General features: G+C 45.1%; 1 protein-coding gene across 1 annotated transcript in view; it reads right to left on the reverse strand.

Annotated features, from left to right (window-relative positions):
- Positions 1–26,260, reverse strand: part of LOC124605717 (cationic amino acid transporter 2-like) — a 402,039-nt gene that overhangs the window by 272,745 nt on the left and 103,034 nt on the right. Inside the window, exon 2 of the mRNA XM_047137592.1 lies at positions 5,249–5,293. The gene's annotated coding sequence lies outside the window, so the exon portion shown is untranslated. The remainder of the gene's footprint in view (positions 1–5,248; positions 5,294–26,260) is intronic.

The following is a 26,260-nucleotide window of genomic DNA, read 5'->3' on the forward strand; positions in this document are numbered from 1 at the left end:
AGGCGCGATAGAGGCGGAGAAGGACCACTCGGTCCGCTCCCCAGGAGGTACCATTCAGAACACGGAGGGTGTTGAGTGATCGCAGTCAGCGAGCCGAAAGATAGGAAACGTGGGAGGACCACCACAGTTTTCTGTCAAACATAAGACCCAAGAATTTAGCGACGTCCGAAAACGGAAGGTTGACAGGTCCTACATGTAGGGAAGGTGGAAGAAACTCCGTACGACGCCAAAAATTAACACAAACGGGCTTACTGGGAGAAAAGCGGAAGCCTGTTTCGATGCTCCAAGAGTGGAGGCGATCGAGACAGCCTTGAAGACGTCGTTCAAGAAGGCTGGTCCGTTGAGAGCTGTAGTAGATCGCAAAATCGTCCACAAAGAGGGAGCCCAAGACATCAGGAAGGAGACAATCCATAATTGGATTTATGGCAATGGCAAACAGTAGAACACTTACCACGGAGCCCTGAGGTACCTCGCTTTCTTGGGAGAAAGTACGGGAGAGAGTAGTGTTCACCCCCACTTTAAATGTGCGCTCTGCCATAAATTCGCGAAGAAAAAGGGGCAGCCGACCTCGAAAGCCCCAAGACAACAGTGTGCGGAGGATGCCTGTCCTCCAACAGGTATCGTATGCTCTCTCCAGATCAAAAAATATTGCTACTGTTTGGCGTTTCCGGAGAAAATTGTTCATGATGTAAGTGGAGAGAGCAACAAGATGGTCAACTGCAGAACGATGCTTTCGGAAACCGCATTGGGCAGGTGTTAAAAGACTGCGGGACTCCAGCCACCAAGCTAAACGGCAATTCACCTTACGCTCCAAAACCTTACATACACTACCCGTGGGAGAAATGGGGCGATAGCTAGAGGGGAGATGTTTTTCCTTTCCAGGTTTCGGAATAGGAACGACGATAGCTTCCCGCCATCGTCTGGGAAAAGTACTGTCGGTCCAAATTCGGTTATAAAGGCGAAGGAAGTAACGCAGACTATGGTATGATAAATGCAGCAACATTTGGATGTGGATACCATCCGGTCCTGGGGCGGAGGAGCGAGAAGAAGAGAGTGCATGTTGGAGTTCCCGCATGGAGAAAACAGTATTGTAGCTTTCGCGATTTTGAGAGGAGAAAGTAAGAGGTCGCACTTCCGCTGCACGTTTCTTCGGGAGAAACGCTGGCGGGTAATTTGAAGAGCTCGAAATCTCAGCAAAGTGGTGACCCAGTGAGTTAGAAATTGCGACGGGGTCCACTAATGTATCATGCTCGACAGTGAGCCCAGAGACCGGGGAGAAACTAGGCGCGCCTGATAAACGTCGAATCCGACTCCTAACTTCCGAGGAGGGAGTGAAGGTGTTAAATGAGCTAGTAAAGAAGTCCCAGCTTGCCTTCTTGCTATTGCGGATGACGCGACGCCATCGCGCACGGAACTGATTATAGCGGATACAGTTGGCCAATGTAGGTTGGTGGCGGAAAACGCGAAGATCACGTCGCCGCTCACGTGTTGCGTCACGGCATGCCTCGTTCCACCAAGGAACTGGGGGGCGCCGGGGCAATTCGGAGGTGCGTGGTATTGAACGTTCCGTAGCTGTAAGAATAACGTCTGTAATATGAGTGACCTCATCGTCGACGCTAGGAAAGTGACGGTCATCGAATGTCGCTAGAGAGAAAAAGTGTCCAATCGGCTTGGCCAAACTTCCAGCGTCTCGGGCGCATATATGGCAGTTGTGGCTGCAATCGAAGAACACATGGAAAATGGTCACTCGAGTGTGTATCAGCAAGGGCGAACCATTCGAAGCGCCAAGATAGCGGAACAGTACCGACCGAAAGGTCCAAATGAGAGAAATTTGTCGTGGAGGCAGACAAAAATGTAGAGTCCCCAGTGTTCACGCAAAAAAGATCCGCTTGGTTGAAGACGTCTAGCAACGGTGAGCCACGCGGACAAGGATGTGGAGATCCCCAAAGCGGGTGGTGGGCATTGAAGTCCCCAACCAACAAATAGGGGGGTGGAAGCTGACCAAGAAGATGAAGGAGATCAGCTCGTGTCATTGATGTGGACGATGGAATGTATACAGTACAAAGAGAGAAGGTGTATCGAGAAAGGGAAGGACGGACAGCGACTGCTTGGAAGGATCTGTTTAAGGGGATTGGGTGATAATGGAGAGTATTATGGAGAAGAATCATGAGTCCTCCATGTGCTGGAGTGCCTTCAACAGAGGGGAGATCAAATCGGACTGACTGAAAATGGGGGAAAACAAAGCAGTCGTGGGGACGCAGCTTTGTTTCCTGAAGACATAAGATGACTGGCGAGTAGGATCGTAAGAGGATCGACAATTCATCCCGATTGGCTCGAGTGCCGCTGATATTCCAATGGATAATGGACGTAGGGTGGAGAGAAAATGGAAGAATGTGACCAAGGTTGCCGTCAACTCAACGACTGCTCAGAGCTTGCGACCGACGGCGTGGAACGGCACTCAGCCGCAGGCAGAAGATCCTGATCCATAGGTTGTTCAGGAGCAGCTCCTGCCATCAGCGATCGACCGGTTGATCGGCCGCCAGCAGTGCGCCTCGGCGACACAGAAGACAGCCGAGGGCGGTTACCGCCAGGTGTTGCTGTAGATGAGACACGCCGTGGCGGAGAAGGAGAGGAAATTGGTTTCTTATAGCCTTCTTGGAAACATGATGTTTAGATGAAGGAGGAACTGATGGTTGTTGGGGTACGTAAAAAATCTTCACGAGAATGCTCTTTTTTGGAAGTCCGGGTGTCTGACTTTTGGGATGGAGATTTAGCAGAACCCGATGAAGGGTGAGCCATAGATTGAGCAGGCGAAAGTGGGGAGGTTGAATGGGCGATCTTTGCGCTGGCCGATCTGACGACCGTGTCACTAAAGGTGAGATCACAAGTCTGTGTGGCCGCCTCCTTTGTTGGCAGAGGAGAGGCAAGGACAGTGCTGTATTTTCCTGTCTGAGGCACAGTGGGCTTTCGACTGGCGAATAATTTTCGAGCAGCAAAGGTCGACATCTTTTCCTTGACTCTGATTTCCTGAATGAGCTTTTTTCTTTAAAAATGGGGCAATCTCGAGAGGAAGCAGCGTGGTCACCCATACAGTTGATGCAACGACGGGATGAAGGTGGACAAGCACCCTCATGGGCATCCTTGCCACACGTAACACATTTGGCCGGATTGGAACAGGGCTGGCTGGTATGATTGAAGCGCTGGCACCGATAGCAATGCGTAGGGTTTGGAACGTAGGGGCGAACGGAAATTTTCGATGGGAGTTGAACTCTGTCAATGTCAAGAGGACAGTACGGGTTGGAACGATGTTCGTGTCAACCCTTTTCATAACTCTATGAACAGCCGTTATGCCCTGGTCAGGTAGTGTTGAATTTCCTCGTCAGACAATCCGTCGAGGGAGCGTGTATAAATGACTCCACGTGAGGAATTTAAAGTGCGGTGCGTTTCCACCCGGACAGGGAAGGTGTGGAGCAGTGAAGTATGCAGCAAATTTTGTGCCTGGAGGGCACTGACTGTTTCTAACAACAAGGTGCCATTCCATAATCTGGAACAAGACTTTACAGGACCTGCAATTGCGTCGACACCTTTCTGCATAATGAAAGGGTTGACCGTGGAGAAGTCGTGACCTTCATCAGACCGAGAAACAACAAGGAACTGTGGCAACGATGGAGGAACTGTCTGCGGCTGAGACTCAGTGAACTTACGCTTGTGAGCAGACATAGTGGAAGATGAGGAAACCATTGCAAAAGAATCCTCCGTGATTACTGGCGTCTCCGATGGCGCGCTCCTCCCTTGTGGGGGCCCTCTCTAAGGGCACTCCCGCCTTAGGTGATTGTTCACACCCCAGGCTACACCTCCCGAGAAACGGACGGAGGGACCAATCAACACTTTCGGAAGGTATCAGCTCGGGTAATCACCCCCTCCTTGGGCCTGGTCATTACCACGGGGTACGTATGTGTCTGTTTACCCGGGGCGGGGAATTGCGCGTTACCCCGTCACCGGCTATGCATGAAAATGCGTGGGTCAGCGTTCAGACATGCACAGGGAGAAAGAAAGAGAAAGGGAAAAACAAAGAAGGGAAAGGAAAGAAGAGAGGTCTCAAACGCCGCAGCGGAGAAAAGGGTAAAGAGAAGAGAAGGACAATGGAAGGATGAAGACATGCAAGTAGAGAAAGCGAAGAATGTGTTACATTTACAAGTGTCCGTCTCCGGACGTAGGCACAAACCATACTCCCAGAGGGTGAGAAAGGGAAGGAAAGAGCCAGAGGTGAGGAGAGGGGGGGAGGGGCGAAGAGGGGGGATAGGGAAGGATGCGGAAAAGGAAGGTACGCAGCCCGGAAAGGAAGGAGGGCCACATTAGCTCGGGGTCCCGTGTTCGCTACGAACGTATCCACAGAAGGGTTGTGGACCCCCTGCAGGGAATGAATGATAGTATATAATGGGGCGCCAGTTACGGTTTTGTGAAACGTAACAGATATCGAGCAATGAACTGAGAAGGATAACAGAAAGTGTGTGAAGACTGAATGGAAAAATATGAAATTATAGAGGAACTGGAAACTGGGGAAGCTAGTAAGTTGATAAAATAGGAAACCAGAGAAAATCCCTAAGAAAGGCTAACAGAATAATCGTGGGAGGAAAACCTATAGACTCAGGAACTAGGAAGAAGATTTGGAGACAATGCTATCAAATTAAAAATGTGTACGTCTATTCTGATGTAGAGCCAATTAAGCGTACAACTCTGAAAAGAAGTATGTGAAAATGAAGCGTTAAATCAAATTGCAAGTTATGTGGGTAATTAAAGAAGGCATAATATAGAGATAAAAACAGTTAATATGGTTGTAAATTGTTTCTTCCTTACATTATTCATAACCAGTTTTTACCAGGAAACTCAAGTTACTATATTATCTCTATTGACGGTGAGAAGGGAACACGCAAAATACATGATGGTTTCGGAAAGCTGAAATGGCCGAGCAGCGTCCTCCTGAAGTGAGAGATTATGCTAAACGTCCGATGCTTGCAGACTGTTTATACTGATCTGTCTGAAGACATAATTGCAGCGGCACGGATGCTAACGCTCCGCACATCTTCAAAGGACATCTTAACTTCGGTCTGTTTATAAAACGACGTCCTCTGACTACGTAATCATTATAGGCTCCCAAAGCGGTTAGCACTTACTTGTGGAAAACATGAGGGATTACGTGCAAGAGAATTTTTCACCTAATCAGTGGGACACGAGATCAAGTTCTTACCTCAATAAAATGGTCCCTGGTTCCGGCGGACGATTATCACGGATCCTAGAAAAAAGACAAAGGAGGCATTAGCAGTGGCATTTAGAATTACCATATGAAAGTTAGTTTGCTTTACTGCATAACTGCTGACTTTATGTACAGTCGCGTAAGTGAGGAACTACCAATAGCCTCGTTGTTTAGTCTATTTAGCAGGGCCCATATTACTACCATCGAGTCAAAACAATAACAGTGACGATGATGTAAGGCTTTTAGTCCTTTAAGGCATTTCTGTCGGCTTATCGTAAGTTTTTATCGTGATATTTCACGAGGACACGCCGAACCACTTCACAGTATATGCACGTCTTTCCTGAAGTTATTCACAGTGCGATGAATTTTCATTAGTCACCATTGTACTTGTTTACAATAACACGGCCGCGTGTTTCCGACAACGGCCACGGAGGCCAATAATACTGTGACCGGGTAACACTCTCGTTGTGTATGTTACACAAAGTACTAGTTGAAGTCAACACAGACTACTTTCTGAGAACGTTAACACGTAACACAATTACATATGCACACTTGTTTTCCGTAACTCAGAACAGTAGACTACTTTTTGTACGAAGATGTATGTACCGTACAGCAATTTAGCCTTGTTTCCTCAAGATCTCTCAAAGATGCCATCGCTGCGCACCTGTTAACTGCAAAGAAACCCTGGATGGAAACCTCTCACCATAGACAACGCAATGGCCGACGGCCTCACGTAACGACCGACAGCAGTGGCGTTTGCGTAAAATTGTCAGTGCTAACGGACAAGCAACACTGCGTGACATAGCTCCAGAAATCAATGTGGGTCGTGAGAAGGATGTATCCGTTAGGACAGTACGGCGAAATTTGTCGTTAATGAACTATGGCAGCAGACGACCAACGCGAGTATCTTTGATAAGAGCACGGCAATGCCTGCTGGGCCTCTCCTGGGTTCGTGACCATATCGGTTGGACCCTGGACGACTGGAAAACCGTGGCCTGGTCAGATGAGTCTCGATTTCAGTTGGTAAGAGCTGACGATAGGATTAGAGTGCGGCGCAGATTCCACGAAGTCATCGATCCAAGTTGTCAACAAAGCACTATGCACGCTGGAGGGGGCTCCACGATGGTGGTCCCACTGAACCGATCACTGACTGCAAATGGTTATGTTCGGCTACTTGGACATTATTTGCGCCATTCATAGACCTCCTGCTCCCAAAGAACGATGGAATTGTCATGGATGACAATATGCCGGTCATGGGGCCACAGTTGTTGCCGGTTGGACTTAAGAACATTCCGGACAATTCGAACGAATGATTTGGCCGCCGTCCATGTCACCCGACATGAATCCCGCCGAACATTCATGGGACGCAGTCGACAGGTGAGTCCGTGCACAAAATCCTGCATCGCCAACACTCCCGTAATTCACCACTACCTTTCACATAAGACAGCAAGCAGTATCGTGTCCAAACAGAATAATTCTAGGTTCTAAGTATTATAATTTATCTTTAACTATTTATCAGATTGTGAACAGTGAAACGTGGGCGAAATCGTCTGTATTAGAAATACGATACTAGCAGCACCAATTTCTACACTGCAGCTAGATGTAGGCACTTCAATTTATACAATGAATAACGATATACTTGATATGCGATCTGAAATTTTCCCGGCGTATTTCCAATTTGCACAGTTCTCTGGTATCCGACCGGGTAGCGTCGTAATTTCTCGACAGTATTTCAGCAGACGTACACGCTGCCATCTTCAGGTGGTTCCTGATGAATGTATTCGTCAGGAACCACCTGAAGATGGCAGCGTGTACGTCCGCTGAAATACTGTGGACAAATTACGACGCTACCCGGTCGGATACCCGAGAATTGTTCAAATGATATACTTGCTGTGGAAAATTGCCACACCAAAAGATTTCTTAGTATGGTTCCATTTCAAAAAGCAGAGTTGGTGTCGATATCTCTGTACTTAATTTAGCTATGGATGGAAACAATAAGAATTTAGTTAAGACTTTTTCACACCTCAGCCTGGTCACAAAAATAATCGGATATCTTAAACGATTGGAAATATCTAAGGTGAACAGTTCAGCTAAATCACCCGGTATGTGTACAGACCCCCATTTCCATTCCCCCCCCCCCCCCATCCTCCTCCCAAATGCACACAATTTTGGGAGGTGGTAGTATGGACGAAAACAACAAAAAGACGTCCATTAAAAATAGACTCTAAAATGCATTCCTTAAGAGCTATGAGCATTTGTTCATCTTTGGTACTGTGGAACGTATCTTCCAATGCAAGCACATTGCTGTTAGAAGCGACCTACAGAGTGCAGAAAACAAAGAAAGACAAACTCCTTTGTTACTGTCGCTGAATACGTTATGCAGTAAAGATCTGGTAAGTGTCGTTACTGTAAACCGTATTTACAGTTCTGGGTAACTGCAACGCAGACATTAGTTCTAGAAGAACCAGCTTGCGTATTACAAGTTTTTGAAATTCTCTCTCACTGTAGTTTTATCCTCGCACTTACGAACATAATGGAAGCCTGTTATTCCACACGGGAATTGCAAAGAGCTTGCCAGACCATAACAGAAGGTTATTCTTGCTATTTCCCGTGTGGACTGATAGTTTTGTGGTATTCTGTTAACTGCAAAGATAAAACTACAGTATAAAAGCATTTCACTTACTTATCGAAAAACGAAGTGGTTCCATTAGAAATAATGTATGCGCTACATTTACCTAGTACTGTGGATATTGTTTACTGTAACAACAGATCTTTATTGCACGCTTTAACTATGGACGAAAACAGCGGAATGTGTCCTCGTTTGTTTACCACCTTGATTCTGCAGGTTGTTCTTAATAGCAAAGAGGTCGCAGTTGAAATGTGTTTTACAGTAGCAGATATGAAGTGCTGATAATTCTTAGAATGAGCATTTTTGAGCCCACGTTCACTGCACTTTTTTTCTTGTTTTGGTACATACTGTCATTTCTCAAAATACCTAATAGACGGAGACACTACAGGAAAAAAAGAGTAACAGTATAGCTCTTCGGAAGTAACAAATCTCCACCGTAATGGTAACATGTACAGTTAAGGCGTAATACCGCAACGTAACGCTACGCCAAAGACATCTGTACCGGACAGCTAATGGCCGTTTGCGTCATCAGGTGATAACTGCCACGTTCCACATCACGCTGCCCTCTAATGGATTCAGCTGATGGTCACAGCAACTTAGCTAACTACTGCAGAATACAAAGGCAAACTGATGTGAACTAACCAAACACGTTGGTCTGAAGCTATTACAGTTGAAAAGCGCTCATACGATAGTGGAGAGGTGGTCATCTAAGATAGTGGACCCCAACGTTTCTGAGGTCATTACCCCTAAACGAGACTGCCCGTCAGTCGGTGTAATGAAGCTCAGCACATGGCTAAATGTTACACTGAAAACAATTTATCCCTCCTGTTTCTAGAATGACGGGAGATAGTTAATATTTAATTGACATTCGAAACACAAAATTTTTTGATTGATATTTTGTTGAAAGCAGCCAGTGAGACACTTGGTACTCTTTACTTTAACACATTTTTCGGCGTCGCCAATATCACACCTATAAATTTTGACAAAATAAATCGACATTCTTTAGGTTTCTTTTCATTAGTAATAGTAACAAAAGCTACCATTTCTATTTCATTAATATTTATTTTCACTGCGTTGTTCACTACGAGCCCAAGAAATTACTGTATAAATAGACCTCTATTTATCTTATATACATTCTTTCATTCGCTGAAAATTGTCTTAGAACCCTGTCGATTTCCTGAATCAGCAAAATGGTTGCTACAGAATTTACTACTGCTGACAAGCGCTGTCCCGTTTCCATCTGTGAATGAGCCTTTACCATTTCTTACGTTGCCCATCAGTATCAATAAGTGGAAACATCGAACTATCCTCTATAGTTCAGCTCTGCATTGGCAAAACATTTTTAAAAACAGCTGAAATATCATTTGCAAGCTGAGGTTACGCATAACTTGCCTCCAAAGGAATCTTTAAACTTAACAGTTTGGAAACTGTCTCAAAGAAAGCAAAGGAACATATAGAATCCGGAAGACGTAGTCCATATCAATGTAACTTCGTATACGTACGCACCATCAGCGATGTGTAAATGATTAAGAGCTCAAATTCTGACAGTTGAACGGCCACCAGAGTGCACTAATGTAGTTGCAACCAATCTGGTGGGCGATATAAGGGGCGTCAACAGCGTCAGGTGTTAGTGACTTTCTCTGCCTCGTGATGACTGGGTGTTGTGTGATGTCCTTAGGTGAGTTAGGTTTAAGTAGTTCTAAGTTCTAGGGGAATGATGACCATAGGTGTTAAGTCCCATAGTGCTCAGAGCCATTTGAACCATTTTTTTTGTTAGTGACTACTATTAAGGACATGGAGGCACCGCATAGTCACGTGAGACAGCATATCAGCAGCTGACACAGTTCGAGAATGACTTCATTGTGGGCCTCCATTTGCCAGCTGGTCGAATACATCTACATACTTCGCAATCCACCATACGGTGCGTGGCGGAGGGTACCTCGTACCACAACTAGCATCTTCTTTCCCTGTTCCACTCCTAAACAGAACGAGGGAAAAATGACTGCCTATATGCCTCTGTACGAGCCCTAATCTCTTATCTTTGTGGTCTTTCCGCGAAATGTAAGTTGGCGGCAGTAAAATTGTACTGCAGTCAGTCTCAAGTGCTGGTTCTCTAAATTTCCTCAATAGCGATTCACGAAAAGAACGCCTCCTTTCCTCCAGAGACTCCCACCCGAGTTCCTGAAGCATTTCCGTAACACTCGCGTGATGATCAAACCTACCAGTAACAAATCTAGCAACCCGCCTCTGAATTGCTTCTATGTCCTCCCTCAATCCGACCTGATAGGGACCCAAACGCTCTAGCAGTCTCAAGAATAGGTCGTGTTAGTGTTTTATAAGCGGTCTCCTTTACCGATGAACCACATCTTCCCAAAATTCTACCAATGAACCGAAGACGACTATCCGCCTTCCCACAACTGCCATTACATGCTTGTCCCACTTCATATCGCTCTGCAATGTTACGCCCAAATATTTAATCGACGTGACTATGTCAAGCGCTACACTACTAATGGAGTATTAAAACACTACGGGATTATTTTCCTATTCATCTGCATTAATTTACATTTATCTATATTTAGAGTTAGCTGCCATTCTTTACACCAATCACAAATCCTGTCCTAGTCATCTTGTATCCTCCTACAGTCACTCAACGACGACACCTTCCCGTGCACCACAGCATCATCAGCAAACAGCCGCACATTTCTATTCACCCTACCCAAAAGATCATTTATGTAGATAGAAAACAACAGCGGACCTACCACACTTCCCTGGGGCACTCCAGATGATACCCTCACCTCCGATGAACACTCACCATCGAGGACAACGTACTGGGTTCTATTACTTAAGAAGTCTTCGAGGCACTCACATATTTGGGAACCAATCCCATATTCTCGTACCTTCGTTAGGAGTCTGCAGTGGGGCACCGAGTCAAACGCTTTCCAGAAGTCAAGGGATATGGCATCCGTCTGATACACTTCATCCTTGGTTCGCAAGATGATATGTGAAGAAAGGTGGCGAGTTGCGTTTCGCAGGAGCGATGCTTTCTAAAGCCGTGCTGATGCATGGACAGCAACTTCTCTGTCTCAAGGAAATTCATTATATTCGAACTGAGAATATGTTCGAGAATCCTGCAACAAACCGATGTTAAGGATATTGGTCTGTAATTTTGAGGATCCGTCCTACCCATCTTATATACAGGCGTCACCTGCGCTTTTTTCCAGCGCAATATACAGATGTGTGTGGCATTCAGATGTGACAGTGGTCCGATGTTGGATAGCCTGGCAATGTGAGAGCAGGCATATTCGTCGTCAAGGTTCAAATCGACGACGTCTGACCACGGAAAAGGGAGCATCGCGGTATTGTGTTCCAAGGACATCTGCACCTGCTGTCCAAGAACAAGTAATGGACTCCTGAAGCATTCTGTATCATCCCGCAGCAAGCCGGAGACTAGCAGCAACAGACTAGAGAATTACCGTTCCACGGGGACTTTGTAGTTGACAGTGCAAACGGGTGCACTGCGAGTGGTGCCATAAATGTGAAGCATCGACTGCTGATGTGTGGCACCGCATTGTGTTCCGCGATGAATCGTGGTTCTGCACCACCACGGGAGGCAATCATCGGCGAGTATGGCGGCGACCTGACGAGAGATCCCACTCTCCCAATGTTTTGGAAAGGTACAGCGGTGTTACTCCTGAAGACATGGTGTGGGGAGGCATCTTGTACGACTTCAGTGATTGAGGGGATTCTCACTACGCAACGGTACGTCACGAACAGCCTACGTCCTCATACTTTACCTCTCACGCGACGATATCGTAGTGCCATTTGTAACAGAAAAGGGCAGTGCTCGTCCGTATGTGGCACGTGTGCCTACAAACTGTGTGCGTGTTTCCAGAATAATCTGCCAAGAAGTTTCTTGTCTGCGTGTTGTTGAGATACTCCCATGGCCAACAAGAAATCCTGAACTGTCCCTGATAGAACTTGTCTTAGGAGCTCGGACATCAACTCCGACCCAAGCTAGAATATCACGGACCAGTTGTGGGCCAGCTTGCGTCAGCAGATGATTCAATAGCCTTGTGACACTCTTCCAAACCCAATCAGTGCGTGCTTTTAGATATCCTCTCAACCTCTGGAGTTTCATTTCATTTCGCTCTCTAGTTTAACCTTTTTTTGTCAGGCAATATAAATACCTTATATGTTATCTTTGCAGTTTCAGTGAAATCATTAACTACGAGCAAGACGGTAATTCGGTCAGACCACTGCAAGCATTGCACCAAGTGACCGGTTGAAGTAAGTTGTGTTGTCTGTTACCGCACGCCAATTCTTACTTACCTAACAAATGTTAAGACTTTGCGATAACAGAGGTTGACTTTTTGAAACTAGTTTAGTAGCTTAACCAGAATCTAACGCTTTTTGTTTTTACCCCTTACGTAATTGAATACTGCTCCCCCACCCCCCATAGACAGTAATTGGCAATTACCTCCATGTTAGGAAACTATTTAAGATAATGACACAATTTGGTGTGGGGGGAAAAAGAAATGGTTAATAAAGATCTTCAACGAAGCAGTGTTTTCACAACAAGTACATATATACATGAGCGTTGAAATTCCTGATACTGAAACTGCATTCAAGACTGATTAAAGGCTGCACTTTCACCATTAATGAACCACGTTCTTCATAACTGAGCCATTCAAGAACGCGTCACAACCTCAGAGATTTGGTCTGCCAAAACTGTTTCTGCTTCTCTAGGATTCTATGAAAGCTACTTTGCATTTTTTTTTTTTTTTTTTTTTTTTTTAGAGGAAGGGCATTTCGGATAAACAACTTGGTTGCACCCTTGATATTGCTTGAAGTAAAACTCACATTTCTTAAAGGAACCATCACGACAGAAATTGCGGTAGACAGGAGGCCGTCTCCACCTGTCAGAAACGTTCATAACAGCCTCTCCTACAGAGATACTAGATGTCAGTACAAAATGAGGCAGGGAGTATTGTGTTGTCAATAGAGAAGCACTAACAGACTTCGGATGTGTACTAGTCACTGGACGTCACCTGAGCAACAAATCCATGACGGACATTTCAACCATTCTGTAGCTGCGCGGATGATGTGAGTGTGAAGTGGAAACGTGAAGGAAAAGCACGACTGAACTAAGACCAGCCAAACCGCATGTACTTAAGGACAGCGACCGGCGAGCATTGCGGAGGGCAGTTAAAAAAAATCGAAGGAAATCAGCGGAAGGAATCACTCCCAGCCCTGATAGCACAATGAACGTGCGTAGGGAGTTAAAAAGAATGGACTGAAATGGTCAGGCAGCTCCTCGTAATCCATTTATTTCTCTATTCAATGCAAAGCGACGCTTGAGGTTGTGTAAAGTGTGCCGCTATTGGGTAGTGGATGACGGGAAACGAGTTATTTGGAGTGATGAATCACGCTGTACCCTGTGGCACTCCGATGACAATGTTCGTTTTAGCGAGTGCCTGGAGAACGTTACATGCCATCATGTGCAGTTCCAACAGTGAAGTACGAGGACGTGATGTTACAGTATGGGGGTGTTTTTCGTGGTTAGGGTGTAAATGCGAAAGATTATGAACACAGTTTACAGCTTTGGTACTGATTACAGCAGAGGGACAGTTCGGAGACGATTATTGTATCAGCATGATAACGCACCCTGTCATAAATCAGCATCCGAGACGCGATGACTTGTGGGCAATAACACTCCGGAATGTACTGGCCTACCCGGAGTCTCGATCTGAACCCAAAGGAACACCACTGAGATGATTTAGAACGTCTCTTGTCCAAAACTACCACCAACTCTGGTTTAGGCTATTGAACAAGAATGGGCTTCCATTCCTCCAGAGCTTCAGGCATGTCACTGTAAGTGCCATTAGCAGAGTTTAAGCCGTCAAAGCGAAGGGTGGCGACATGTCATAGTGTGTCCACTAATTGGTGTCCGGATACTTTTGATCAGATAGTGTAGGAAACCTTAATTTTAAACGTCTTTACGTTGTCAAACGCTTTTGTGTAGCTGTTTATCTTCAGTCTTGCGTCCATTAGCAAGCACAACGTCAGCCCTGTCTTCGTGGGCCTTTACCGTTTCCAAAACTAAACTAATCATCATCTATCGGATCCTTAATTTTCTCCTCCATAGTTCTTTATATTATTTTTGGCAACATCTTGGACCCATTAGTTCTTAAGCTGTAGCTGATAGTGCAATAACTGTCGCACAGACCTGCCTTGGCTATCTTTGCAATTTGTGTGGATGATATTCTTCCGGATGTCAGATGGGACACCTTCGGTCTCCTATAACCTACACACCACAACAGCCATTAGTTGCTACATCCCTCTACGGTTTTAGAAATTCCGATGGAATGTTAAGTATCCTTTCTGCATTTTACGACCCCAAGATTTCGAGAGCTCTATCAAATTCTAAAATTAGACCCCTCATGTCTTCCAAATTTATAGTCTTCTTCCATGTCGTCAGCGGACAGTTCCTCTCATAGTAGACCCCACCCCCTCTCTTCAATGTACTTTTTCCACCTACCCGCTACCTTCTCCTAATTTAAAGTAGAAGTCCATTTGCGCTCTTAATATAGACGCCTTTGCTATTATCTTCAAATTAATAGGAGAAAACGTGAGTTTGAATGTCGTATGAGAATGTGCGGCAGCCGGTAGGGCTTCCAGCGGTCGTTGACCCAAGGCACCGCGTGCGGCCAGGCGCAGTGGCCTACTAGGGCTGCTTCGAGACCGTGACCTGCGACAACAAGCAGGGATTGCTCTAAGTAATTGGCAGGCCACAGTGCCTAAGGTGACTGGGTTTATCGCCGCAGCGTCAAGTGTTCTCTCTGACAGAGCAGTGTGCCAAAATACTCAACTTCCACGCGCCTTAAAAAGAAAATACAGAGTAGGAACTTTAATACAAACAACGATAACATCATCGATTGCGATGGGATCGTCAAGTCGCTAACTAGACATCTGAGGCCTGGAAGTAAGCACTTTTGTCAGACGACAATATGTTTGAAATATGTCGGTCTGTGAACTTGGCTCATCTCATTCGAAGCCATAGATCGCATTTCTCAAGTCACTGCGCTGCTTAATGTTTCCAGGTACACGAGTGGAGTGTTTCCTGGTAAGCCACCGGTCTTGTCACCTCCCCAGGTAGTGCTGCATTGTTATGCGTCATCGGGGCACTGTGACACGTTCCCTGCTGACCTGATCGAGTAATCAAAAGTAGTTGATTTTTTCCATGCACGTATTGTTGTTTCAGAATTAATTACTTCACTGTAATTTTCCTACATTAAGATATCAGGATGTTAAATTATTCCATATTTTGAGAGGTTATGATATTGATCAGAAAAATCCAATTAACTGGGAGTAGAGCTCGCGTACCGAGGATTTCAAACAAACAATGTATCTAGACAGCTCATCCACCCCGGGAATCTGCAATCTCCACGATTTTTGCCTGTTATTCATATCGGTACTGGCAAGTTATATGCCCTGATATTTTGATGAATGTGTTTGCGAGTACAAAAATGACGTAAGTGGCCGCACCTTTTGATTCATTGACGTACAAGCTTAAATTTTATACACCGCCAAGGTACCATAGACCTAAGTATGTCACAAATTTGAAGTAGACACGTCAAACTGTTCCTGAGAGAAAGGGGTCTTAAAGAGTCGGACAGACAGGCGGACAAAGCGATCCTGTAAGTGCTTCGTTTTTACTGATTGAGGTACGGAATCCTATAAAGAAAAATTTACACTAAACACGGGCTCTAAAATGGATATCTTAAGAGCTATGAGCACTTCATGTTCACAACTGTGAAAACACTTCTCTTGTACTGCAAGCTTTTTCTTATTGCGAACGATCTACAGAATGAAATAAACGAATAAGGACACGTTCCCCTGTTATTACCCATGTATACAGCCTGCCATAATGCAGTTCTGCCAGTGAAATGTGGTGAAGATGCAAGTTTCACAACAAAGATACTGTTCACAGACGATGTTGGTTTCATGCGGTATCGGATTGTCAATGTTTATAACCAACATGCATGGACTGGTGCAAATTCACACGCAGCTGAAGAAGCAAGGCATCAGCGCCTATTTTCAATTAATGTGTGAAGAGGAATTATTAGTGACCAATAGGACCTTACATACTAGCCCTCGAATTTTAACCTACTTGATCGTCTGCTGCCTTCACTACTTCATCCCTCAGAGCTACCCATTCTTCTTCTACTGTACTTCTTTCCCCCTTTCCTGTCAATTGTTCCCTTATGCTCTCCCTGAAACACTGTACAACCTCTGGTTTAGTCAGTTTATCCAGGTCCCATCTCCTTAAATTCCCACCTTTTTGCAGTTTCTTCAGTTTTAATCTACAGGTCATAACCAATAGATTGTGGTCAGAGTCCACATCTGCCCCTGGAAATGTCTTACAATTTAAAACCTGGTTCCTAAATCTCTGTCTTACCATTATATAATCTATCTGATACCTTTTAGTATCTCCAGGGTTCTTCCATGTATACAACCTTCTTTCATGATTCTTGAACCAAGTGTTAGCTATGATTAAGTTATGCTCTGTGCAAAACTCTACCAGGCGACTTCCTCTTTCATTTCTTAGCCCCAATCCATATCCACCTACTATGTTTCCTTCTCTCCCTTTTCCTACTCTTGAATTCCAGTCACACATGACTATTAAATTTTCGTCTCCCTTCACTACCTGAATAATTTCTTTATCTCATCATACATTTCTTCAATTTCTTCATCATCTGCAGAGCTAGTTGGCATATGAACTTCTATTACTGTAGTAGGCGTGGGCTTCGTGTCTATCTTGGCCACAATAATGCGTTCACTATGCTGTTTGTAGTAGCTTACCCGCAAACCTATTTTTTTATTCATTATTAATCCTACTCCTGCATTACCCCTATTTGATTTTGTATTTATAACCCTGTATTCACCTGACCAAAAGTCTGTTCCTCCTGCCACCGAACTTCACTAATTCCCACTATATCTAACTTTAACCTATCCATTTCCCTTTTTTAAATTTTCTAATCTACCTACCCGGTTAAGGGATCTGACGTTCCACGCTCCGATCCGTAGAACGCCAGTTTTCTTTTTCCTGATAACGACTTCCTCTTGAGTAGTCACCGCCCGGAGATCCGAATGGGGGACTATTTTACCTCCGGAATATTTTACCCAAGAGGACGCCATCATAATTTATCCATACAGCAAAGCTGCATGCTCTCGGGAAAAATTACGGCCGTAGTTTCCCCTTGCTTTCAGCCGTTCGCAGTACCAGCACAGCAAGGCCGTATTGGTTATGTTGCAAGGCCAGATCAGTCCATCATCCAGACCGTTGCCCCTGCAACTATTGAAAAGGCTGCTGCCCCTCTTCAGGAACCACACGTTTGTCTGGCCTCTTAACAGATACCCCTCCGTTGTCGTTGCACCTACGGTACGGCCATCTGTATCGCTGAGGCACGCAAGCCTCCCCACCAACGGCAAGGTCCATGGTTCATGGGGAAGGACGAAGATTATAACCGACGACAATGCTGAGCTGCCGTTGTTGTTGTTAGTGGTTGTTGTTGTTGTTGTTGGTTGTTGCGAACCACGTATCGTCTCCAGACCAACAAATAATTATGTGACAGGCAATAGTTAGAATTGCAGCTTCCTCCGCCTGTTAACTCGTACCGTGCTTTCAATACTCAGCGGGTTAACGAAGTAGGCGTTCCTACACTGGCGCGATCATAGCTGCACACCGCGTCTGCAGCAGCGCCCAACGAACGCTTCCACACTCTCGTGACTCAAGCTGCTCTGCTTCCTCTCTTGTCCCAGCGCGACAGACGGTCGATATGGAAATAGGAACAACGGCACAGCTACTGCCATCTCGTCGTTGCTATCGATACATTAAAATAAAGTTCCCTTGGCTATTAACCAGCAATTTACAATATTTCCATTATAACTGCAATCAATTAAATACATTCAGAAATAAATACTATATTAAATCCCTTACATATTAAATATACTTTCTGTAATTAAGCCTACAGATTCGGAATTAGAAATACAAGTTACAACGGACATTAAACGGCAATAAATTCTGGATGGTGCGGAAGGTGTTTTATCTGCGTTTTTTGTTTTATAGTCTGTATCACGTGAAAGACTGTCAAACATGTTCTTAATGCGGCCCACAGACACCACAGTATTTCCAGGCAATGCATTATTTTTCAAATTTTTTCATGTTCTCGATATTACTGAGCAAACTCTCCGTCTCAACCCTGACGATCAATATTATTGCACATCAGGAAATATTAGACAATATTACTGACAATAGGGGCCGTTTCACAGCTGTCTTTTACATCAGCGACTCCGTATATACCGTTTTCAGATTGTGCCGGTGTTAACAAGAGTTTGTGATCATATGAGGCGGCGACTTGAAAGCTGTGTAAGAAAAAGGTAATCATATTTACTTTAACACCACGTATAACTGTATAGTATTCGCGGGTATTAACTGCTTTACTTGCATCTACGTAAGGGCTACAGGTGCTCTGTAAGAAACTAGCGCTTATTAATGGCGCACCTTCGCTGGCAGGTATGCTGTTTTCCTCCATGCACGCTACAGAACGTCACGTGCAACCTCGGTTAGTCACGTCGTGTTGAAGGACAAAGCAGCCGCGTTCTCAGCTAACGTCATTCATGCACGAGGCTTGCTTGCTTGTTTGTCAATTCGTCTGTTACAGTTACACTACGAAAGACTGAGCCAACAGGGAGACCAAAGCGCGAGGTCTTCGTGTTCGGTATACATACAGAGCGCTCAGACCGCAGTGGTTTTGTGTGTCCGGTATTTCAAACGAAGATGAATTTATTGTGCAGATTACTTTTCGGAACAGGGTCACTGGAGCCTTGAGCTCTTTTAGCAGCATTCAAGGCAATCCGCTCGGCTTTATATTTACCGTCCTGAACGTAAACAACTTACCCCAGCATTCATACGGCGACCTGAGGAGTTACGAGCAGCAACGTTGGGAGATATTGTACGACAATGCAACTTCGGCGTGCAAGGACTGGCTGCGGGGGCCGTTGCTACGCGTTTTGCCGCCCACTCTGAGAACAGAAAAACGACGCCCTCTCTTTTTTACTACTTCGGTCTTCCCGGTATCCTCCCTCCACCGCAACAACATTCAAGGAGAGGGGAGTGAATATACAGGGTGGTCCATTGATCGTGACCGGGCCAAATATCTCACGAAATAAGCATCAAACGAGAAAACTACAAAGAACGAAACTCGTCTAGCTTGAAAGTGGAAACGAGATGGCGCTATGGTTGGCCTGCTAGATGGCGCTGCCATAGGTCAAACGGATATCAACTGCGGTTTTTTTTTTTTTTTTTAAATAGGAACCCCCATTTTTATTACATATTCGTGTAGTACGTAAAGAAATGTGAATGTTTTAGTTGGACCACTTTTTCGCTGTATTTGACCCGGTCACCATCAATGGACCACCCTGTATAATACTTTGAATAGGAACACAGGTGCGGAAACGTACCGTTTCCGAGCTATAACCGTTTGAAAACATGTTTGCTAGGTAGGTTTTGCAATAGGGTAGTCATTGTGAGCAGTGTTTACGTCGGATTGTCTGATATCATTTGACCTCTAGCCCATCTCTCTGACCTAGTCCGAGCCTCTGTTCGGATGGGACATTTAAATTTCCCATCTTATAGGTACTTGGTTCCGAAGATTACACAAATGCAGAGAGAGAAGGACCTGTCAGACATACTGACTACACTACACTATGTAATCAAAACTATCCGGACATCTAGCCATCGATATGGGGTGCATCCGACATTCGCCTTTATGACCGTTTGATATCTGCTAAGGACACTTTCAATGTGGTGTCAATGTATGAAGGAATGGCAATCCATTCTTTCTGAACAGCCTAAGCCAGAGAGGGTGGTGGTGTTGGGTGCTGGGGCGAATTCTACATTCTGACTGATCTGATGGGTTCAGATCGGGACTCTGGGCAGGCCAGTCAATGTCAGGAATATTACTATCAACAAACCATAGCGTTGCAGATGCTGCTGTATGACAGGGTACATTGTCATGCTGACATAATCAGTCATCGTCACCTGTCCGCTCCTCTGTTGTACGTGGCAGACAACGCTGCAACACGTGTTCGTACTCTTTCTTAAACGTAATAATGGGACCACACACTAACCACGAAAACACCCCAGAACCGTAACACAACCTCATCCGTACTTCCCCGTTGACACTAGACGTGATGGAAGGTCACGTTCTCCATGCATTCCCCAAACAGAAATACTTTCATTGAATTGCCACATGGTACACCGTGTTTCATCACTCGAAATCGCTCGTATTCAGTCATCTGCTGTCTAATGGCGTCGCTCTTTACATAACCTCAAGCGTCGTGTAGCTTCGGCTAGAGAACTGTGTGGCTTACGTGGTGTGCTCGACCACTGTAACCCACGCTTTTTAACTCGCTACGCACTGTGCTAGCTGGACTGCTGGTAGCAGCTGCGAACGGATCATCTTATTCCTCCCGCCGATTTGCAACCACCCTCAGCCATGCTCGACGGTCTCTGTCCGTCAGTACTTGAGGGCGCCGGGTTTTCATTTAGCTGTGGTTGCTTCTTCGTGTTTCCGCTTCAGAGAACCACAGAGTCCCTGCGAGAGGCCTGCATAGAGGACTTCCACACATTCGTAGTCTCCTTAATGGCACGCAGTTTGTTGTGTGTACTGAGATTATACCATTCCGTCTCCCAAAGCCGACAAACCTTGCGTCGTAACAATGAACGCAGGTCAGTTACAGGGATGCCGATCTCCAGAAGCGGTTTCCGTGTAGCCTGTTTGGCCAGCCTGTCAGCAAGTTCGTTGCCTGGGATTACGACGTGATCCGGGGACCAGACGAACACCACTGAACGACTGGACCGTTCTAGGGCGTAGATGGACTCCCGTATGGACGCTACGAAAGGATGGCGAGAGTACCACTGGTCGATAGTTTGTAAGCTGTTCAAGGAGTCAGTACAGAGAAGGAATGACTCGCCAGGGCATAAGCGGATGTGCTCAAGAGCACGAGATGTGGCCGCCAGCTCTGCACTGAAAACACTGCAGCCATCTGGCAAGGAGTGCTGTCCATCAGTCCTCTGTGAGAATACGCGAAGCCAACGTAAACATCAGCCATCGAGCCGTCGATGTAAACCACTTCAGAACCCCTGGACATGTTAAGAATCGAGAGGAAGTGACAGCAGAGAACCGCGGGGTTAACTGAGTCCTTAGGGTCATACGAACGGTCCAGACGAAGCTTCGGCCTAGGTTTACACCATGGGAGTGTACGTCAATGGACCTCGAGTAGAAGTGTTAAAGGGAAGGACTCCAGTTCAGACAGAAGGGATCGGACGCTAATGCAATCGTAAGCCCTGACCTGGTCCGCCGATGCGGGAGGTGAACCGCCGTGGTTGGGAAAAGGAGGCGGTAACTCGGATGCTCAGGAGAACTAGGAGTGTGTGCAACATAACTGGCCAGCAAGTGTGCACATCTGATCTACAATGGAGGGACTCCAGCCTCCACCAGTACGCTGGTCACCGGACTCGTCCTGAAACCTCCCGTCGCTAGTCTAACTCCGCAGTGGTGCAGTGTGTCGAGTAAACGCAATGCTGAGGGCGCCGCCGAACCATAAACCACACTCCCATAGTCAAGGCAGGATTGACCAAGGGTTCCCCCTGCACTCCAGTTTGTATTGCTCAGGCAGCGGAGTGCACCGAGGTGCTGCCAGCTCTTCCGCTTTAAGCTGACGAAGGTAAGGTACACAAGTCAATCGGGTGTCGAAAACGAGTCCTAAGAATCGATAAGTCCACTACCGTGAGTGGACCGCCATTAAGGTAAAATTCTGGTTCCGGATGAACGGTACGACGCCGACAGAAGTGCATGACACACGACTTCGCGGCTGAAAACTGGAAGCCGTGGACCAGAGCCCATGACTGCGCCTTGTGGCTGGCTCTCTGTAGGCGCCGCTGAGCAACACCAGTACTGGAGGAGCAGTACGATATGCAGAAGTCGTCTGCATACAGAGAAGGGGAGACCGACGACACTACAGCTGCTGCTAAACCATTAATGGCTACTGATAATCCTTTCACTCAATACGGAGCCCTGCGAGATTCCATTCTCCTGGATACGGGAGGAACTATGGGGGGGGGGGGGGGGGGGGGAGGGGGGGCGCACCAACTTGGACACGGGAAGCAAGGAGCGACAGGAGGTTCTGGGTAAAAACCGGGAGCGTGCCCCGGAGACACCAGTCACATACAGTGGCAAGGATATGATGTCGCCACGTTGTGTCATAAGCTTTCCATTAATCAAAAAAGACGGCAGCCAAGTATTGGCGCCTGGAACAGGCTGTTCGGATGGCATACTCGAGGGGTACAAGATTATCAGTGGTAAAGCGACCCTGGCGAAAACCGCCCTGGCATGGAGCCAGTACGCCCCACACAGTGGCTTTGCACAACTACACGGACTACCCTAGTACGCCTCCTTCCTCAGTCCAAATTCTCAGTCACGCCTCACCCCACTTGGTACTCCCTGTGAACTGTAACAAGATTGCAGAGCCTCTCCAACTGTACTGGAACAGCACCTCAGCTTCAGTCTGCCTATACAGGGTGTTACAGAAGGGTACGGTCAAACTTTCAGGAAACATTCCTCATACACAAAGAAAGAAAATATGTTATGTGGACATGTGTCCAGAAACGCTTACTTTCCATGTTAGAGCTCATTTTATTACTTCTCTTCAAATCACATTAATCATGGAATGGAAACACACAGCAACAGAACGTACCAGCGTGACTTCAAACACTTTGTTACAGGAAATGTTCAAAATGTCCTCCGTTAGCGAGGATACATGGATCCACCCTCCGTCGCATCGAATCCCGGATGCGCTGATGCAGCCCTGGAGAATGGCGTATTGTACCACAGCCGTCCACAATACGAGCACGAAGAGTCTCTACATTTGGTACCAGGGTTGCGTAGACAAGAGCTTTCAAATGCCCCCATAAATGAAAGTCAGGAGGGTTGAGGTCAGGAGAGTGTGGAGGCCATGGAATTGGTCCGCCTCTACCAATCCATCGGTCACCAAATCTGTTGTTGAGAAGCGTACGAACTCTTCGACTGAAATGTGCAGGAGCTCCATCGTGCATGAACCACATGTTGTGTCGTACTTGTAAAGGCACATGTTCTATCAGCACAGGTAGAGTATCCCGTATGAAATCATGATAACGTGCTCCATTGAGCATAGGTGGAAGAATATGGGGCCCAATCAAGACATCACCAACAATGCCTGCCCAAACGTTCACAGAAAATCTGTGTTGATGACGTGATTGCACAATTGCGTGCGGATTCTCGTCAGCCCACACATGTTGATTGTGAAAATTTACAATTTGATCACGTTGGAATGAAGCGTCATCCGTAAAGAGAACATTTGCACTGAAATGAGGATTGACACATTGTTGGATGAACCATTCGCAGAAGTGTACCCGTGGAGGCCAATCAGCTGCCGATAGTGCCTGCACACGCTGTACATGGTACGGAAACAACTGGTTCTCCCGTAGCACTCTCCATACAGTGAGCTCTAACATGGAAATTAAGCGTTTCCGGACACATGTCCACGTAACATCTTTTCTTTATTTGTGTGTGAGGAATGTTTCCTGAAAGTTTGGCCGTACCTTTTTGTAACACCCTGTATACGTCGTAGATGCGTGAGACTTAAAAAGGTCTCTGGAAGCATATAGTTCCATTTGATTTAAGAGTATTTTCTCACACAGAAAGCTTGAAGACAAAATAGGTGCAATAGCCAGTTGCAGTACTGATGATGAGTAGCAGTGTGTGAACTAGTCAGTCAACCCGGTACAGTTACTTTGTAAGGTTTCAGTGTGAGTTGGTGTACTGGTCTGTCCGCACGCGCTACTGAGATACCAGTGGGAAGTGCTAAGTGGGGCAAAGAATTGTTTGGGTTTCTTTCCAAGGCCGCTCCTTCGCCTAAGCTCCATACACGACACGCCATAGTCCGACAAAGCTGGAGCGTATGTGGCGAACAGAGTGCGCCTCTACGCTATTGGTCCCTGTGCAAAGTCGGACACGGCGCTTGCGTCCTACGTGAAACACCCATTTTACGCTGCTAGTGAGTTGGCTCTCAGTTGATCTCCCATTACGACATTAGGTTCATCTGTAGCCTCCGATATTACACTGTATTTTGGTGCAGCAACCGTTGAAACAATTATGCTTCTGTCATCACGTAAACGTTTTTTTATGCTATGTATGATATGATGGTGTCTCAGCACTACTTATGAACTGTGTATCATCGAAACTCAAAGTATGGAACGCAAAACAATCTTGTTTCCCATTTTTAGCCCTTTGGAATGCGAGAAGAAGTGTTAAGAGTTCTAGAAGCTCTACAGATATCGAATGATACGCTTTTTTTTTTATTGAATCACCAATGAATTTATGGATTGTCATGTGCCATCTCTAAAGTCTAACAACATTCAACAAGATTCTTCTTAAATAACTTTATTTACGCTACAGCCGAAATATTCGTCACGGGAGAGTTCACCGACTCGGATTGTATTTAAACAAATTTGTATATCTTTTTTTCAGTCTGTGGTGTAGTTTTTAATGGTTCCGTACCCAAGACGCTATAATGTTACAGCCTCCCCAAGATCATTATGAAGTGTCTGATACCATCCTTTTTTTTTATATGCATCCGTGTATTTATCGTTCGATTCAGTGCTTCCTAGGGCCTTTTATGTGTATTTTTATAGGTATCGTTCGGTTCAGTTTGCCCAAAAACCCTATTCTTCTTTGTAAACACATAAAGAATATTCTGGAATGACGTAAATTCTCGTTATTATTAATAGACTGTTGTCATTAACAATATATATATATATATATATATATATATATATATATATATATATATATATATATATATATATATATATATATATATATATTGCAAACTGAATAGCAAATCGTGAAATTGATGTAATAAACGTTTAGCAACAAATATTAAGAGGCTGTGGAAATGTTGGCATAAATAACTAACGCCTCTAATTATCATAATTGCAATTGGTAAATTAGGTAACACAAAAAGCCTCATTCCGATTCAAAAGAAAATAATTATTATCCAGTGATGTAATTTTATTCGTTATTCCTTTTCATGTAATTCATTGTAACTAATGGTGCTTGTACACTACGCAGATAATTACCTCTTGTTAGTTACATCACCCTAATTTACAAAATTCCGGTATCTAAGAAAACGTGTGTATGTAATTTATGTAATTTGGCGAAGCACGATGTGTATACTTCGAACAAATGTTAGCAATAAAATCCATACAGTCACTAATTACGAAATTAAAGTAAAATCGAAATAATTGTTGAAATCAGATTGAGAACTGATGCTCACACATAAAACCGAAGATGATGATTAATGTAATTTGTTATTTTACATTATATGTTATAACCTGTACAAATGCAACAGTTAATTTAGATGAAATTGTTTATAATTGTAAGTTACATTTTGTAATAAATTAACAATGGTAACAATTGTTAAATTTGAATATAAAGTAAATGCAATCAAAATATAATATACAGCCATTTATGTCTCATTTTAATTAAAGCAACAGGGTCCTTTCCCTTGACGTAGAATCATGAAATTTGGCAAGAACGAAGTTTCACAGTAAAAGTACACGGAAAAAAAAAACATAAAAATTATTAATTTGTGATTATATCACATGAAAAAATTTGTCTTTTGTTATCCGACTTCGAAGTTTAAATTAAAACATTCTCGAAAGTCTTTGAATCCCTGGGACCGATATCTTGCCATTGTCAATGTCGAAAACGGGCAAAAATCGCAGAAATCCTCTATTCCCGGAATGGATGAACTGTCTGCACACATAATTAATTTTGTACGGAACACTCAGTGCGCTTGTCCTAGTCGCAACTGGCTTTTTTTTTCTTCAATGAGACTAGTTTCAATCTCCCTGGATCATCTTCAGATGTAAAAACAATGCAAAATTATATGCGTGTATTACAAAAAGTAGATAGGTATTGTACGTGTTGGATTTACCTATGTAGATCCCTAAGCAACCTATCGTGTTTCTGTCGGAACTACACATCAGAATACTGTGGTACCCAACTGTGGTCAGTGTTTTAAATATATCACTGATGGAAGGAGAGGAGGAGGTGGGCGGAGGAGGAAGAGGTGGGGGGGGGGGCAGAGGGGGAAAAGGTGGGAAGGGGGAGAAAGTGGAGCGAAGGGATTGGGAGACGCAAAAGAAGGCAGGGAGGGGAGGAACGAGGGATGGCATGAGTATTCGGAAAAAAACATTGCAGTAACCTGAG

The sequence above is a fragment of the Schistocerca americana genome, chromosome 3, assembly GCF_021461395.2.
Source record: "Schistocerca americana isolate TAMUIC-IGC-003095 chromosome 3, iqSchAmer2.1, whole genome shotgun sequence".
NCBI classification, from domain to species: domain Eukaryota; kingdom Metazoa; phylum Arthropoda; class Insecta; order Orthoptera; family Acrididae; genus Schistocerca; species Schistocerca americana.